This window comes from Pan paniscus, chromosome X (genome assembly GCF_029289425.2).
Source record: "Pan paniscus chromosome X, NHGRI_mPanPan1-v2.0_pri, whole genome shotgun sequence".
In the NCBI taxonomy this organism is placed as follows: Eukaryota; Metazoa; Chordata; class Mammalia; order Primates; family Hominidae; genus Pan; species Pan paniscus.
In genome coordinates, this window is record NC_073272.2 from 55,729,880 (window position 1) to 55,746,199 (window position 16,320).

Here is a 16,320-nt window from a genome sequence, read left to right on the forward strand (position 1 = left end):
GCTCAAATATCAAGTAAAGAGGTTTATAAAGGGCAGGCTCATTCCCAACTCTATCTCCCTTCCATTCAATTCCATTTGCCCCACCAACAGGTAACCACTCAACAGATTCTTGTGTATTCCTCCAGAATCTCTTTAGGCAAATTAACAAATATATGTGCTCTCCTTCACTATCTACACAAAAAGGAACACAGTACACACCAAGCTCTTTTTATAGTCATAGTAACTTAAGATACATGTTTTTCCTTTTCAGTACATGTAAGTTTCTCATTCTTATTTTGTAGTATGCAATTGTTTGCTATTATAAATAACATTGTAGATTTCATTGTGTGTGTGTGTGTGTGTGTGTGTGTGTGTGTGTATCCCTGAACTAGAATTGCTAGATCAAAGGAAATTTTTTTTTAAGACAGTCTCGCTCTGTCGTCCAGGCTGGAGTGCAGTGGTGTGATCTCAGCTTACTGCAACCTCCACCTCCCGGGTTCAAGCAATTCTCCTGCCTCAGCCTCCGGAGTAGCTGGGATTACAGGCGCACGCCACCATGCCTGGCTAATTTTTGTATTTTCAGTAGAGACGAGGTTTCACCATGTTGGCCAGGCTGGTCTCCTGGGCTCAGGTGATCCGCTGGCCTCGGCCTCCCCAAAGTGCTGGGATTACAGGTGTGAGCCACTGTGCCCTGCCAAGATCAAAGGAAATTTGCATATTTATTTTTTAAACTTTTATTTATTTAAGTATACTAATATATCCAAAATAATGTATGTAATACATGTGTATCTTTATATAATGCTGCCAAATTGCCTTCCATGGGCAATGTACCAATTGAAACTCCTACCTCCAACGTATGAGTGTCTTTTACCCCAGAGTCTTGACAACAAAGAGTGTTATCAAACATTTTGATTTTTAACACTCTGATAAGTTTAAGCAAGGAATCTCAGTGTGGTTTCAATTAGCATTTATCCTACACATGAGGGCAAGCATCTTTCACATAAACAATCGTTAAAGTCAGGAATAAGCCAAGATTTCCTACTACCAACTGAGGAAATAAAACAAGACCTACACATGTTAGAAAGTAGAAGACAAAACTCAAAACTTGCAGACTACATGTTTATCTATCTAGAAAATCCAAGAAAATCAACTAAAAAACTATAACTAACAAGGAACTAACAAGAGTTCAGCAAACAGGCCAAAGACAAAATCAACATACAGAAATCTGCCATATATCTCAGTAATCATTACAAAATGTAATTTGAAAAAACAACTATCGACCAGGCACAGTGGCTCATGCCTGTAATCCCAGCACGTTGGGAGGCCCAGACGGGTGGATCACCTGAGGTCAGGAGCTCGAGGCCAGCCTGGCCAACATGGCAAAACCCCGTCTCCACTAAAAATACAAAAAAATTAGCCAGGCATGGTGGCGCACGCCTGCAGTCCCAGCTACTCAGGAGACTGAGGCAGGAAAATTGCTTGAACCGGGGAGGCGGAGGTTGCAGTGAGCCGAGATCGTGCCACTGCACTCCAGCCTGGGTGACAGGGCAAGACACCATCTCAAAATCAAACAAACAAACAAAAACAATTATCCTGTTCATAAGAGCAACAAAGCTATAAAATACTAGTCTAGGAACAAACTCAAGAAGAAATATACAACACCTACATAAAGAAAACCATGAAATTTTACTGAAATACACAAACTACACCATGTTCCTTGATGGAAAGACCCAATATCAACATCTTCACAATTCCCCTCCCCCCACTATTATTCCAAAATCAATGCAATTTCAATCAAAATCCCAAAGAGATGTTTTTGTCTGAAACTGACAAGCTGATTCTCTAAAGAGTAGAAGGAAAGCCAAGAAAATCTTGATAAAGAACAACAAGAACTTGCCTTACCAGATAGTAACATATAGTTATAGTAAGTTAAACAATGTGGTTTTAGCACAGAAACAGACAAATTAGCTTAGCTGGCATGGTGGCATGGGACACTAGGCCAGGAGAATCTTGTGAGCCTTAGGAGTTGAAGGCTGCAGTGAACTATGACCATGCCACTGCACTCCAGCCTAGTCAAGAGAACAAGATCCCGCCTTTAAAAAATAAAAAATTTAATTTAAAATAGACAAATGAACTAATGAAATAGAACTAGTACAGAAACAAACACATGCATGTATAGGAATGCAGTCTATGGTAAAAATGGCATTTCAAATTTGTGAAGAACAGGTAGTATAATAAGTTGTGTTGGGATAACTGGTTATCAATTTTGAGGAGTGGTAAGCTAAAGCCCTACCAAAAACCAGTCACAAAAATAAATTCCATGTGGACTTAAAAGCTAAACATAGGCCAGGCGCGGTGGCTCACGCCTGTAATCCCAGCACTTTGCGAGGCTGAGGCAGGCTGATCACGAGGTCAGGAGATCAAGACCATCCTGGCTAACACGGTGAAACCCCGTCTCTACTAAAAATACAAAAAAGTTAGCCAGGCGTGGTGGCGGGCGCCTATAGTCCCAGCTACTCGGGAGGCTGAGGCAGGAGAATGGCGTGAACCCACGAGGTGGAGCTTGCAGTGAGCCGAGACTGTGCCACTGCACTCCAGCCTGGGTGACAGAATGAGACTCTGTCGCAAAAAAAAAAAAAAAAAGTAAGTACAAGTGGCCAATACATGTATGGTAAGGGGATTACTCAAACTCATTAGTAAACAGAGGGGTACAAACTCAAATGATTCAGTATCATTTTTCATCTATCAGGATGCAAAAAATAAATATCTGTTAAGTTTGAGAATTGTATAAGAAATTTGGTATTCCATGCATTGTTGGCAGCTAAACTGGAATAGCCTTTTCATAGGGCAAATTCCAAGTATCTAGTGCATAACTGTCACCCAGCAATTCCAATCCTTAGTAGTATCGCTTGAGAAATATTCCTGCATGTGAACAAATATGTAGGTACAGGGCTTTTTAAAACTGAAACATTGTTTTAAATAGCAAAACAAACAAACAAACAAAATCAACCTGAAAAGAACTTAAATATCCATCTATAGGAGAATGCTGAAATAAACATGGTACGTCCATACTGTGAAATAATAAGCATCTGTTTAAAAAATGCAAGATGGATATATACTGATATATAAAAATCTCCTACATATATATACTATAAGGTGAGAAAAGTAAGTTGTAGTACAACATGTATATTACATCTACATACTATTTGTGTTAAAAAAAAAACCCCACAAAACTATGTATTTCTAAATGTACTCACATATGGGTGAATGCATATAAAAAAGGCTAGAAAGACATACTCTAAACTGACCCTAGTAGTCAAAGCTAGAGAAGCACACAGGAAGAAATACTATGTATCAATCAAAAAGAATGAAGTGAACATATAAATACTGATATGAAAAGAGCCCTAAGTGACACTCTTTGGGAGAAAAGTCATAAAATATATATCACATACTTGTTATTTGTATATGTACAAACATATGCATGCAAATACAGAGAAAAAAGGACTATAACTATTCCACAACCAACTCTTTTTTTTTTTATTTCATCCTTATTTTGGCAACCATGGAACCAACTCTTAACAAATGGTTATCTATGGGAGGACAGGAAGTTGGGTTAAAAGGCGTTTTAATCTAATGCTATATTACTTTAATCCTTTAAAGAAGAGTTGCCCATTAACAACCTGTACAAAAGAGTCAGTTAAAAAGGCCGGGTGCGGTGGCTCATACCTGTAATCCCAACACTTTGGGAGGCTGAGGCGGGAGGATCACTTAAGCTCAGGAGTTTGAGACCGGCTTGGGCAACATAGCAAGACCTCATCTCTATTTTTACAATAAAATAAAATACTGGCTGGGTGCAGTGGCTCACGTCTGTAATTCTAGACCTTTGGGAGGCCAAGGCAGGTGGATCATCTGAGGTCAGGAGTTCGAGACCAGCCTGGCTAACATGGCAAAACCCCACCTCTACCAAAAATACAAAAACTAGTCGGGCGTGGTGGCACGCACCTGTAGTCCCAGCAACTCGGGAGGCTGAGGCACAAGAATTGCTTGAACCTGGGAGGTGGATGTTGCAGTGAGCCGAGATCTCACCACTGCACTCCAGCCTGGGTGACAGAGTGAGACTGCATCTCAAAAACAAAACAAAACAAAACAATAAAATAAAGCAGAAAGACAATTCATGGAATGGAAGAAACTTTGCAAATCACATATCTGATTAGGGTCTAGTATCTAGACTGTATATTTTTTTAAAAACTCTTAAAACTCAACAATAAAAAGACAAACAACCAAATTTTTTAATGAGCAAAGAACTTAAATAGACATCTCTCCAAAGAAGAAATACAAATAGTCAACACGCCATGAGAAGATGCCCAACATCATTAGGGAAATACAATTCAAAACCACAATGAGATACCAATTCATACCCATTATGATGGCTATTTAGAAAGAAAAATAAATAAAAATAATTTTTTAAAAAACAAGTAAAAAACAGAAAGCAACAAGTGTTGGTGAGGATGTGGAGAAATGGAACCCTCATACATGGCTGATGGCAATGAAAATTGGTGCAACTGCTATGGAAAACAGTTTGGTGGTTTCTCAACAAGTTAAACATAGGGCCAGGCACAGTGGTTCATGCCTGTAACCCCCATACTTTGAGAGGCTAAGGCAGGAGGATCACTTGAGCTCAGGAGTTTATGACCAGCCCGGGCAACACAGGGAGACCTTGTCTCTACCAAATGTAAAAAATTAGCCTGGTGTGGGGCGTGGTGACACACACCTATAGTCCCAGCTACTCAGGAGGCTGAGGTGGGAAGATTGCCTCAGCCTGGGTGGTTGAAACTGCACTAAGCCATGATCATGCCACTGTACTCCAGCCTGGGCAACAGAGCCCTGTCTCAAAACAAAACATAACATAGGATTATATATGACCTAGCAGTTGCGCTCCTAGGTATACCCAAAATAAATGAAAACAGGTATTTAAACAAAAACTTGTATACAAATATTCATAGCAGCACTATTCACAAAAGCCAAAAGGTGGAAACATCCCAAATATCTATGAACTGATAAATGGATAAACAAAATACGGTATATCCATACAAAGGAATAATACTCAGTCATAAAAGGGAATAAAGTAATGTTACATGCCATAACACAGATGAATCTCAAAAACATGCTGAGTGAAAGCCAGACACAAAAGGTCATATATTATATGATTCCATTTATGTGAAATATGCGGAATAGACAAACATTAATGGTCACCTGGGACTTGGAGGAAGGGAGAATGGGGAGTGACTGCTTACTGGGTACAGAATTTCCTTTTGAGGTGGTGTTAGCTGCACAACATTGTGAAGTTACCTAATGCCACTGTACAACTGTACACTTTAAAATGGTTAAAATGGGGCCAGGCGCAGTGGCTCACACTTGTAATCCCAGCTCTTTGGGAAGTCAAGACAGGCGGATCACCTGAGGTCAGGAGTTGGAGACCAGCCTGACCAACATGGAGAAACCCTGTCTCTACTAAAATACAAAAATTAGCCAGGCATGGTGGTGCATGCCTGTAATCCCAGCTATTCGGGATGCTGAGGCAGGAGAATCACTTGAACACAGGAGGCAGAGGTTACAGTGAGCCAAGATCGTGCCATTGCACTCCAGCCTGGGTGACAGAGAGAGACTCCATCTCCAAATAAATAAAATAAAATAAAATAAAATGGTTAAAATGGTAAGTTTGTATTACATGAATTTTATCACAATTTTTAAAAGTTACTATGCTACCAGCCTGGCTAACATTGTGAAAACCCGTCTCTTCTAAAAATACAAAAATTAGCCAGGTGTAGTGGCGGGCACCTGTTATTCCAGCTACTCGGGAGGCTGAGGCAGGAGAATCATTTGAACTCAGGAGGCAGAGGTTGCAGTGAGCTGAGATCGCACCATTGCACTCCAGCCTGGGTGACAGAGGGAGACTCCCTCTCAAAAAAACAAAGTTACCATGCTAAAACACAGAAAACAATGTACTTCATTTCTTTCAGTCAGGCACAGCGGCTCACGCCTGTAATCCCAGCACTTTGGGAGGCCGAGGAAGGTGGATCACAAGGTCAAGAGTTCGAGACCAGCCTGGCCAATATGGTGAAACCCCATCTATACCAAAAATACAAAACTTAGCCGGGCGTGGTGGCATGCACCTATAATCCCAGTTCCTCGGGAGGCTGAGTGAGGCAGGAGAATAGCTTGAACCTGGGAGGCAGAGGTTGCAGTGAGCTGAGATCGCACCACTGCACTCCAGCCTGGGTGACAGAGCAAAACTCTGTCTCAAAAAAAAAAAAAGATTCACGAGAAAAATATATCCCTGAAAGGGCATCAAAGCTCATTTCTGTAGTGAGTCAATCTCAACATTTGCCAAACCAAATCTCATAACAAGCTCTATCAAAACAATTAAAAATTGTATCAATTCTACTTTTAAAGCTTTAAAATTTCTGAATGAATGTCTTATAGATGTCTTTTAGTCATCAAATATCTCCTAACGGCATCATAAATGTTATGATCTCAAACAAAGGTGGAAAAGACCCACTCGTTTGAAAGAATTCTGGCTTTTGGCCAAGAGACAAAATCGAGTATATCTGTAAATAGAGCTGGTCTACTTATACTGAGAGACTGAGAAAGGAGGGGTTTTTTTTCTTATACACAATTCCTTCCCCACGAAAACATATACAAAAATTTAAGCCCTCCAGGAACAACAGTTAACTGTGGCCTGTCAGGGAGGCAGAAGGAGGGGAGAGTACTAGGGAAAAGAGCCAACTCATGCTGGGCTTAATAGCTGGGTGATGGGTTGATAGGTGCAGCAAACCACCATGGCACGCGTTTATCTGTGTGACAAACCTGCACATCCTGCACATGTACACCGGAACTTAAAAAATAATAAAATAATTATTTTTAAAAAAATCAGTTAAATATGCTAATAAGTATTATTTAAAAATAAAAAAAATTAGGCCCTCTGTTAATTATTTTTATTTCAATTATCCGACTAGAAATCTGATAGCGGGCCCATGCCTGTAATCCCAGCACTTTGGGAGGCCGAGGCGGGCGGATCACTTGAGGTCAGGAGTTTGAGACCAGCCTGGCCAACATGGGGCAACCCCATCTCTACTAAAAATACAAAAATAAGCCAGGCATGGTGCCACGTGCCTGTAATCCCAGCTACTAGGGAGGCTGAGGCAGGAGAATTGCTTGAACCTGGGAGGCGGAGGTTGCAGTAAGCCAAGATCACGCCACTGCACTCCAGCCTGGGTGACAGAGCGAGACTGCCTCTAAAAAATAATAATAATAATATCCATTATTTTCTTTACTTCTGCCTACTCTGGTTCTTTGCAGCCACTGGCTTTATCATTTACCAGCTCAGCAATGAACAATATAGTAAAAACAAAACTCTATGGAAGAAAGTTAAGTCAACACTACAGAAATCTAACTCCTAAAACTATAATTATTTAAGCAAATGTAAACTTGTGATATGAAGATCAACAATGGTCTAGAAGTCAGAACTCCGGGGTCCACCACTTACTAGGGCATGTCTTGTTTTTCTGGGCTTCATTTCTCTTTCAGATAGAAGGAGAAAAATACCTTTCCTACCTGCCTCCCAACCAAAGTACCGTAATAAAATTATGTACAAGGTATGATAGAACTCTAAAGAGGGGGACCTAACCTAGCTTGGTGGAGGATGCTGGGAAAAGGAAGAAAGGGAAACCAGGAAAGGCTTTCAGGAATAGCTGGTGACAGATGTTAAGTTTTAAAAGAATGAGTTCAAATTCTAGGGGAGGGGGAGAGAGAGCATTCCAGGTAGAGGGGGACATCAGAAGCAAAGGCAGAGAGAGAAACACCATAAATCTGTTTATGTTATTCCCCTTCTTAAACAATCAAGAGTTCCTAATTCACCCCAGCCTCAACCTAGGATTCCAGCCTTATCTCATTCCATTCTCCAAATATACCATGCTTACACTTTCAAGACCCAAAATGTGAATGTCCTTCACTCTAGAAACATCTAGTTCAAAACTGGGAGGCCGCCTTGCCTGGTTGAGGTAGTGCAACATTTCCAGGCTCTTACAGTGCCTTTATACTTCTACTGTACTATTTAATACATTAAGTATTCATCTCAATCTGAGAGACTATGAACAGAATATGACCTTTTGTATTCAAACTGCGGGTAGCCTAAACAAGGATTACACTCTTTCCAATATCAAAGCAGAATAAAAGAAAAACAGCATGGGAATGTTCTCAAGTTTGCAACATTTCCAAGAAAACTAAATATATATCAGTAAAATGTGTAAAAAATAATCACAAAAGATTAAAATCCATAACCGTTAATCTTGACCCAGAACAGAATGAGACCAGGACAAGACATCCTTATCAGAAGATAAGTATTCAGAAAACAAAATGTTCACGTAATCTGTTGTAATTTAAACTCACACCAAAAAGCGAGTGCCAATTTTCAAAGATAAATTCGGAATGACCAAAAAAACATGTACAATTATTTTAGTTCAAAGTCAGCTTTAGTGGATTTTTTAAGACAGAGTCTCGCTCTGTCGCCCAGGCTAGAGTGCGGTGGCACAATCTTGGCTAGCTGCAACCTCTGCCTCCCAGGTTCAAGAGATTCTTCTGCCTCAGCCTCCCAAGTAGCTGGGATTACAGGCACGCTCCACCACGCCCGGCTAAGCTTTAGTGCATTTTTGCTATCCTTTAATGCAAGGTATCCTTCCCTTGAGCTGTCGAGTTTAAACAATTTTTAAACTCATCAATCCAAAGGATAGAGACCGTCTTAAAAGACACCTGCTGCTCTATCACATACTAAGACCTCTTCAAAAGTTCTCTTGGTATTACAACTTACTATAGATGAAAAACAGATAACAGTATCTCCAAAAATTGGATACAATCACTACTATGCAGAAGATTTTCACAACTCAAAGGCTGTTTCATTCATATAATTGTCTCAATCAACAGTAACTCTTAAGAAAAAATAGCCATACTATTCGCATCTGTTTTGAGGGTTCAGTCTCATTTTAACAGTCTCTCAACCCCCAAGATACGGAGATACTCACGTGCAGGATTTCCATCCACACCCCATTATATAAATGTTTCACCACTTTCAACTAGTCAAACAAAACCTCTTTCAGTACAGTGAAGCCACCTCACCACTTTCATCCTCACCTATCATACCATCTCCTCCCCATCCCCAACCTGTCAGTCACACAACACACACCACCCCTTCCCAAATAACACCTCAGAATCTCCTTGAGCCTAACACATTTACACAACAAGCCAGCAATATTCCTCACCCCATCCTGTCCCTCACACATCAGCTGAACCTCTGAAATAAATCTACTCTTTCCTTCATCCTATTCCCATCAATACAACTGAACTTCCCACACCCGAAGCGATCTTCCCTTTCAGTAGCTTCAATCTCACTTAAGTGATCACTCAGTCCTTTGTCAACCGTCTCCTGTCCCCCTCCTGTATCCTCCTCACCTTCCCCGTCCCCTGGTCTTCCATCAGCTCCCAAAGTTGTCACCCCTCAACAACAACCAAAAAAAAAATCAAAAACAAAAAAGAAAACAAAACAAAAAACGCACCTCAGCCTCAAACCTGCCCTTCCCCACTTTCCCCCTTTTCATTTTCCTCTCCGCCTATTCAGCAGTTTCGACAGCCCCTTAGCCCGGAGCCCGGCCTCGTCCGGTACCGACTGGTGAAGGCACTCACCCTGCTTCGGTCAAGCCGCCCCCCGCTAGGGCGCTTACTCCTAAGAGACTCTTGGCCGCCGCTGCCTCCCTCCATTCATCCCTGGCCCATTCATCTCTCAGCCCGATCCCAGACACGCCCCCCGGCCTCCTCCCTCTCTCCTAGCGCCCCGGCCGGCCCGGGACCCTCACCAGATTAGAGGCTCTCGCAAAGGAAGACTCTCTTACTCTTTTCGCTTCTCCCTCGCCCTCTCTCGAGCCTCCTCTCGCCCCACGACGAGCCACACCGTAGAATAGACACATACACACACACCGCCTCCTCCTCGATCGCCTCCTCCGATGCTTCTTACTCCTCTCCTCGATGTCTCGCGCTCCGCTCCGTGTCGTGTGCGCTTGCGCGCGCGAGCGTCTCCCCGCGAGCCCACCGGGCCAGCTACGGCCGGTAGGTAAAGAGCGAGCGGAGAGAGGGGAGCGGGGTACGAGCCCAAGCTCGCGCTCGGCCCGGAGCTGAGCAGACGCACGCGTACTCCAGCCAGGGAATTCGGACGGGTAGGAGAGAGGGGCGGAGGGGGGCGGGGAAGGGAGGGGAGAACAGAAGAGGGGGAGGGGCGGAGAAAGCCAACGGAGCAGCCCCAACTCGGAACCGCCCCTATCGCAGCGAGGTGCCGAGTGGCCAGCCAACTAGAGTGCGCGCACGCCTCCCGCCCCCCTCGGCGCCGCGGGAGAGAGGGATGCGCGTCGAGGAGAAAGGCTTCTCCCCATTCCAAAGAGAAAATCTCTTAGAGGAAGCACGCGCGACATCTCCTGTGTGTTCCGAAGCGCTCTCGCTCTCTCTCAGCTGCTCTACCCTCTCCCCTCAGAGAAGAAGAAGAAGAAGAAAAGTCCAAGCACACACTACTTCCTAGCCCCCCACTGCCCACCCTTGGGTCTCCGCGAGCCTCTGAATGCTGTAGCGCCGCTGTTAGGAGGTGGTACCCGCCGGCACCTTTTCGCCCGCCACCCCTGACTCCCTTTTTCCAACTCCCGGGATTTCTCGCGAGACCCATACCTGCCGGCTTTGGGATTAGAAGTCGAAGCACAGATTTACAAATACTGGCCTCCCAGTTACGTTGCGGGGGCAACAGCCACGGCATGTCTCCCCCGCCCCCCAGGACCGCAGTGCGCGCGCGCGGGGGCTGGGAAACGACCAAAGCAGGGATGGGAAAGGGAAGCTATGAAACTGATTTTTGACGGCATGTAACCGCTAGGCCTGGGCACGTGCCCTGCGCCTCGCAGACGGGTGCGATGTACCCTGGGAATTGTAGTTTTTCTTCCCACCTATGGTCCGACTCCCACCCTCAGTTTTACTTAGGCCTCTGACCGGGAGGGGGATTACCGACGCCATTTTGCCGGGAACAATGGCCCTCGGCCCTGATGGTGGCAGGTGGGGGAGGGAGCAATGGTTTTAAGGGTTCGGTGAACCTCCTCGGCCCCTTGGTGCCATAGCAACCCCTTCAGAAACCTGGTCCCGCCCCCTCGCCGCCGCCAGGCTTCTAGAGCGCGCGCATGCGGAAAGGCTGCCTCCCGCTGAGACTGGCTCTCTGTGTCTCCCACCGGCCACCTCCTTGAAAAACTCCCAGATCCTCTAGCTGGTAGTGAATGCTGCCTCCTTCGAGCTTTCGGTACATGTTCGCCTCGGCGCAGCGGCTTCAAACTGCTTCCTGTGCTATGCCAGAAGCAGTATAGAATTGTTTCCGTCATTCTCCCATGAATAATCCCGGCCCGACAGAGGAGGAAATTGAGGCTCAGGAGGGGAAATGGACATGAATTGCTCAACTTCATACTATTTGTGGAGTTAGAACTTGAACCCAGGTGTGCTCACTCCAGAGCCGAGGCATTTTTCAATCTCCCGGGAGTCATCTGGTGGCGCAGCTAAAGGGCAGGGCATTCTTTTCGAATGCCCCTCAAGCTGGGAGGCTGTGTGGGAAATATCTGACTAATGCTTTCAGCCCTCCAGCCTCGGCCCTATCACTGAGTTATCCCTTCTCCACTACCTATTTTTCTTTTCCTGCTGTAGGCCTCAGAAATCTCAGTCTTTTTCAGCTCTTTAAAACAGCACAATCAATACATTTAACTCAGGTTTCCAAAGTCCAAATAAAGTGTAATGGTTTATCTTTGACTTTGTAAGGGGGGGGTGAGTATAATGGTGGGACGCCTTGTAGCCCTATCTCTTGCCTCTGTCCCTTCCTTATTAATTTCCATATTGCCAGAATATGTAAGGAAACCGGACCATGCCCTTAATACATTCAAACTCCCATCTTTCCGTTTTGACAACGGAGGGAGATGCTGAGGAAACAATAGGGCCTATGAGGTCCAGCCACTAGAACGGTGGAGATCTTCCTTCCTGGCCGATTTGAAAGAGCAAGGTGTGGTTTCTCCAAATAGCTTCACCATTCTACCTTAAGAGTCTCTGAAGTCTCAATTAGCTGAAAAATGGATGGGGTCTCCCACGCTCCTTTCCTCACTGTCCCTGAAGATAGTCCCTTTTCCCTGTTGATTGGTTGACTAGTGTAGGAAAAACAGAGGAAGAGTAGCTGAACAACCACTAAGGGGCAATTTCAAAGTTTCAAAGGTTACCAGTTTATCCCAAGTCTTTGTAGGTCCTGACTCCCATGAGATGGCAACTAGAAACTTGTGGCCACCGTTTCTGTTTCTCAGTGTCACCCTATTCCCACCACTGCCACACACATCACCTTTATGAAAAGCAAGGCATCTAACTCAGTTGTGACCTGCTCTTCTTCCCTTGTCTCTGAGCCTGATGATGTAGGTAATGAATAAAGAACAACACTTGGAAATGTTAGCCCTTCAGTCTGCTTAGATGTTAATTCTTTTGAGCAGTACCTCTTTGATAGTTGAATACTTGTTAAAAAAAAAAAGCTATTGAGTAGAGTGACTTTTATGACCTTTAGAAATTTGAAAATCAAACAAGTCGGCTCCCCATCCAAATACAGGTCCTTCTCAATTTAGACCTTTTATTGACATATGTGCTCTTCTGTTTGGGACAATCTGGTCTGTAACTCAGCACAAATGCCACTGTAGGCAGAAAGGGGAGCGGGCAATTCTAGCTAATCACCAAGGTATGACAGGGAACATTCCCTTCCTCCCTACTGGTTTCCACTGACTCTCAAGTGACATTTGCAATGTTCCTACTCATCAAACAGAAATTTTGATTTATATTAACTATTTGTAGTTTGGTTTTACATTGTTCCAGGAAATCATCCTTCCAATAATCTAATTCATTTTTTTCTAGAGGCTCCGGTGCCAATAAATTACAAAAGATTTAACTGGAATCATTTTTAAACCCCAAAATCCCACAGGAGTGGGGGTAGGAGGTTAGTTTCATGGCCCTACTATCTGTTGGTCTCTTTCCTACCACACAGGATTGTAACTCCTTCAGTCAACAAGATGGAGCTGAAATGAACCTCAAAGTTTGTAGTTAGCTGACTACTGCAACCATGGGTAGAGTTGTGACTGTTTCTGGAACTTAATTTCTGACCCTGTGCCCTCTTTTTAATCAGGTTATTGGGGCGGGGAGGTAAACAATGTCCATCATTCTTGATGTTCATTTCCCTTAACCCAAGTGATACCACAGTTTGGGGATCTTAGGTAATGTCCAGGCATGGGTGTAAGTGGGAGTGGAGTAAGGATATCTGCTTCTAGTTATTTAGATCCTGGCAGTTTGTGCTGAGCCCTCTGCCCACATGGGTCCTTTCCAGTGCTGTGGTCCTCTCCAATGTCTCTGCGACACGGGGCACAGAATTTTTCCCGAAGTCCCAATAGATATTGGGCCATCTACCTAGACATTCCACACAGCTCTTCCTCTCTTGAGTCTTCCCCATCAGCTAGGTGTTGCTCCTGGGAAGCTGAGGCTAATCAATGCTGCTTGAGCTCCCACAGAGATCTCTCTCTGCTCTTGTTGTCTCTTCCTCGCAAGGAGAGGGGAGTGAGGAAGAGAAGAATCATTTTTTAGGTTTGTGCAACTCTTTCTTCTAGTTTTCTGGCCCAGATACTTGGTCTCTGCCCCTACACCCTAATACCCCTTGCTTAAGGGCTTATGTTTTGGAAACACAGAAACCAGAAAGAGTGGCAGAGTATTTGTTTTACTGCCTTGCCACCTCCCTCCCCTGAGGTACACCACAAAGCTATGTTATTTTGGGAGCAGGGACAGGTAGAGAAAAAGAAAAATACAGGAAAGAAAAAAAATATATTATATTCTCTAGATAATACTGAGCCACATTCTCCTTCTATTAAATCTTAGCATCCCAGCAAGGGAAAGTGTACTTCTCATCCAGGTGCCTCTGTTCAAGGCAGTAACTCCCAGGGCTTGGATGTCTGGGTGATCTTTTCTCCAGCCAAGTCTTTCCACTAGGGGAATTTCTCACCAGGATCATCTAAGGGTTATTAATGTCCTCCCAGAAGGTTCTCTTTCCTCCCAGCACAAGTTGAGTATTCCTTGAGTAAGGGCATACTCAGAAGTGAACAGCTATCTTTGGCTTAGCGACTGACTTAGAAACACTCCACGTTTCAGGCTGGATAATGCAATTTCTCCAGCCTTGCTATTGGTCTAGTTTCTTCTTCCTAGATGCAGTCTTTCCACATGTGCCCAGAGCATACGTCAGGGGGCAATTTATTTATTTATTTATTTTTTTTTTGAGACGGAGTCTTGCTCTGTCGCCCAGGCTGGAGTTCAGTGGTGCAATCTTGGCTCACTGCAACTTCCGCCTCCCGGGTTCAAGCGATTCTCCCGCCTCAGCCTCCAGAGTAGCTGGGATTACAGGTACGTGCCACCACCCCCGGCTAAATTTTATATTAGTAGAGACGGGGTTTCACCTTGCTGGTCAGGCTGGTCTCAAACTCCCGACGAACTCGAACTGAGGCTGGGATTACAGGCTTGAGCCACTGCGCCCAGCCATCAGGGAGCAATCTTAAGGTAAATGTCTGTGCCTTGACAACTGACTCTCAGAGTGCCTACAAATGACTAAGCCCACATCACTTCTCTAAAACTTGCAAAGTGTCCAAGATCTTAACTCCTCTGCAAAATTCCCATGTGGCCAGACTACAGAGCCTGAGTTGGGGTTGCTGTAACAGCCCCTCCCTCTCCAGAATAAGATCAGTTCTTTAAGAAATGTACAGTCTGACATAGTATATTCTTTTGAGAATCAGAAACTTCAGTCTGCTGGGCTAACTAACCAGGCTTCATTTGCTGACCTGCCTTTCCTTCCTCTTCCTCCATTCCTTCCATGGACTCTCTGGATCTATTCCAATAGTCTGTAGTAGTCTTTCAAAACAGTCTTGTTACAAATCCCTCATGTAGCAGGTATGAATTGTAGTCTCCCCACTAAGGTGTATAATAATAATAGTAATAACAACAATAATAATAATGTCGGCTAATAATCCAATAGCATTTACTATGCGCTTTGTACAAGCCCATTGAATCCTATGAGGTAAGTGCCATTATTAACACCAGTTTTTAAATTAGTAAACCAAGGCACAAAGAAGTTAAATAACTTGCTCATAGTAACACAGCAAGTAAGTTTCAGAGCTAGAATTTGAACCCAGTTAGTTTAGTAAAGAGTCCATGCTCTTAAACATTTTTTGTTGCATCTGTCTTTATTGTCTATGATTCCATTTAACTTTGGACTCCAATATCCCCTATTCCTTGGGATTGGAAAATAACCTATATTATTCTTGATGTTCCTCCATCTCAGGTTCAAGCCACAGTGCTAAGACCTGGGAACAGAGGTCCATTAAATCCTTAATCATAGCCAGGCACAGTGGCTCAAGCCTGTCATCTCAGCACTTTGAGAGGCTGAGGCAGGAGGATTGCTTGAGCTCAGGAGTTCAAGACCAGTCTGGGCAATGAAAAAAAAAATTTTAGCTATGTGGCCACACAGGTTAGCAGTCAGAGGTCCATTGCCTTTTCCCACAGTGTTCCTTTACGGTCTGGCAGGCCCTTGTTACACTGGGTCCCTCCCAGTGACTTGGGAATTTTTGTTAAAGTTGCCTAGAACAGCCTCTGTTCTCTCACGTTTTGCTGTCTACCCAGGGATGGTGCCAGGAAGCAGAACACAGGTCCTTTCTACCTGGAACCCAAGGATCTCCCTGATAGCATTATATTATCCTCAGACCTAGGGGGTAGGAGGGGCTAGAATCTCTCTTTAGGGTGGATAAAATCATTCTCCCTTTATATTTTCTGGCCAAGACAATTTGACTACACCCTAACCCTCTTCCACTAAGGACTTCGGCTTTTGAAACACAAAAACAAAGAGATGGGCAAGTAAAATCTGCTCTTAGTCTCTTGCCACATCCCTTCCCCTAAAACAATAAAACCTGGGTCGGGGTGGGGGAAGAGGGTGAGGAAGACAGAGGAATTAAAAGCAATAGGACGGGCGCGGTGGTTCACGCCTGTAATCCTAGCAGTTTGGGAGGCCGAGGCGGGTGGATTACCTGATGTTGGGAGTTCAAGACCAGCCTGGCCACCATGGTGAAACCCTGTCTCTACTAAATATGCAAAAAATTAGCCAGGTGTAGTGGCACGCAGGTGTGTGCCTGTAATCCCAGCTACTTGGGAGGCTGAGGCAGGAGAATC

General features: G+C 44.2%; 1 protein-coding gene across 5 annotated transcripts in view; it reads right to left on the minus strand.

Annotated features, from left to right (window-relative positions):
* The window catches only part of WNK3 (WNK lysine deficient protein kinase 3), a 164,330-nt gene extending 153,606 nt beyond the window's left edge, over window positions 1-10,724 (minus strand). Inside the window, exon 1 of one of the 5 annotated variants that reach the window (XM_008959220.5) lies at window positions 9,998-10,724. The gene's annotated coding sequence lies outside the window, so the exon portion shown is untranslated. Of the gene's footprint in view, window positions 1-9,884 lie in introns of all 5 variants that reach the window. The other 4 variants (XM_034950281.3, XM_055106662.2, XM_057301156.2 and 1 more) reach the window with 4 other exon arrangements.
* Window positions 10,725-16,320: the final 5,596 nt, after the last annotated feature.